This window comes from Camelina sativa, chromosome 5 (assembly GCF_000633955.1).
Source record: "Camelina sativa cultivar DH55 chromosome 5, Cs, whole genome shotgun sequence".
In the NCBI taxonomy this organism is placed as follows: Eukaryota; Viridiplantae; Streptophyta; class Magnoliopsida; order Brassicales; family Brassicaceae; genus Camelina; species Camelina sativa.
Window position 1 is genome coordinate 12,127,181 of NC_025689.1, and position 2,627 is coordinate 12,129,807.

Sequence of the window (2,627 nt, forward strand, 5' to 3'; positions counted from 1 at the left end):
ATAAATAATATGATGTTGAATTCAAATTTCTTAATAACTGAGAAAATACAATTTTAAATTTATAATTTTGTAATAACAATAATAATTTAACTATAAAATAAATTACCTTTAAAATAATAATGATAGTAGCTATCTTGTGGAATGGAAAGAAAAAAAAATTATAAGAAACGATGAGAGAGTGAGAATGTTTATGTGTGTATTGGTTTTTTTTCTTTATTTCCTTTTATAAATAACTTTTATTATTTTAAAATTATTCTATATTATTTATGGGGTGCGGATTTGTTGGACCGCTGGGTTTTGCTCAGATTGCAAACTTGAGGCGCGTTATTCATTTTTCTAGTGTATTATTGCTGTATTGAAATCCGCAAATAATTTACTTAAAAAAAAACAAAAAACGCACACTAAAGGATATCAATTATGATTGGTGACTCATTAGCGTTTTGTATTTTTTTCTGAAATCCGCACTCACCCACGTCGTCATTCACTGCCTTAATGTTTTTTTTGTTACTCTGTTCTTTAGGAAATTTCTTAAAGGAACTGTCTTTATGAATCTTAAAGGAATTGTCTTTATGGATCTTAAAATTATTTTGTTTTCTCTGTTCTTTAGGAAATTTCTGTCTGAATGGGAAGATCTATACTTTATTTTCATCTTTGTTTATTAGATCTGTTCTCTGTTCTTTTTTAACTTCTTGTTCTGTTTGTAGTTTCGTTTGTGTGTGGATGGGTCTTATTTCATGGTGAGGTTTGAAACTTTTGACTCAAATTCTTGATGGGAAAGCTCACTGATTTTTTTCACTGTAATTGAAGAAACACATTCTTGTCTAGCATTTTTTGTTTTGTTGGTTTTGATTTCAAACATGTAACCTAACTAATATCTTTCATCTTGTTTGTGTAACCAAAAGAGAGCAATTCCTCACGACTTTGCGAGAAGCTTCCCTGACGATGAGCTCCTGGGTACGATGAAGATAAGTGTGCCTTGGGGAAGCACTTGGGAAGTAAGAATATCGAAAAACCCAAGATTCTACTTCATGGAGAAGTCCGAATGGGAGAAGTTTGTGAGGGACAATTCCTTGGGAAGAAATGAGTTGCTTTGCTTCACTCACAAAGGAAAGATGAACTTTGGTGTGAACATCATGATGCAAATTGGCAAGGAGATGTTTCAACCTCCACAAGCCAGAGACTTCTTGGCTTCCTCGAGTAAGATTTGCTTTTCTGGCTTTGAAACAGTGAACCGGATAAAGATATTGATTTCTTAAGACTTTGGATGATGAATCAGGTCGCTTTAAAACAGAACAAGATGACAAGACTGAAGAGGTGGTGGTTTCTTTTGAGGTGGGTGCTCGTGTCCCAAGAACTGCAGCTGGATCTAATGGAGGAGGCATGTACAAAAGGAAGCTCAACCTTGGGGAGAAGAAAGCTGAGGAGTCCCAAAAAAATACCAAGAGGAGTGAGAGAGCGTTTAGTATCCGGAGAGATCATGCAGGCGCATCTTCGTCTTCTGTTGCAGGATTCAGCGTCGTCATCTCGAAATCATACCTCATATACCTGGTACGATAAGACACTAACACACAATATTGCTGTATTGTTTTCTGTATCTAAAAAGTGATATGTGAATGAACACAATTGATTTTGTTTAATTCAGAGGATCCTGACATCTGCTGCAAAGGATTATATGCCTAGAGTGAAATCAATGGTCAAGATCCATCATCCAGATGAGAAGAGTTCATGGAATGTGGTGCTTTTTTATAACGAGTAAGCAGTATCACGTTTTCAGTGGTGGATGGAAAGGTTTGTGTAAGGAGTATCTTGTTGCTTTAGGGGACACTTGCAAATTCACATTCATCAAACCCACTCGAGCTGATTCTTGTTGTCACAAAACCCTAAGAGAGGAGTGAAACTCACTGATGATGATGGATGTGAGGGTGTGTTATGTCTAATGGTGTGTTATGTAATGACTTAGTTCTGTTTTAGTTTGGTATATGAACTTATCCTACTTGTCTGTAGCTTCATATGTTTGAGACCAATTTTAATATGTTGGTTGTTTCCGTGAGACCTTAATTTGCTTTCTCTCCACTCTCTAGTTTTAATTGATTCAGTAACCAAAATGTGTTGGAATTTGACTCAAGCGGTATGTAAAATACTATGCTGTATTTTCAAAAATCAAAACAGCATAGTAGATTTAATATATTTAATATAAAAATCAAACACTACGCGTGGATTTATTTAATATATTTTGGTCAAAATTATACATGATAGATTATAGTTATGATATATTATTTTATAAAAAAAATTAAATTACTATTAAGGAAAAAATTTATTTCAAATACACAATTTAAAAAAATATAAAATCAGTTGTGTTAAAAATTCAAATCTGATAAAAAAAAATCATGAATTTATACTTAAACGTTATACTTTTTTCTTCTTTTTCTTCATGAGCTTCTTCATATTCTTCCACTGAATAATCATTCAAAATCTCATTTTTAGACTACCACACAACTTGTTAGCCAATCAAATTCCACGACCAAAACCATTGCCCATTTTCTCATAAAATTTGTTCAATTCATGAAAACCAACATAGTCACATATTCACTCAATTATTGATACTTTCACGGTATACTTACTTGGTT

The 2,627-nt window shown here is 33.2% G+C and overlaps 1 pseudogene; it reads left to right on the top strand.

Annotated features, from left to right (window-relative positions):
• On the top strand, window positions 373-2,058 carry LOC104786633 (annotated as a pseudogene).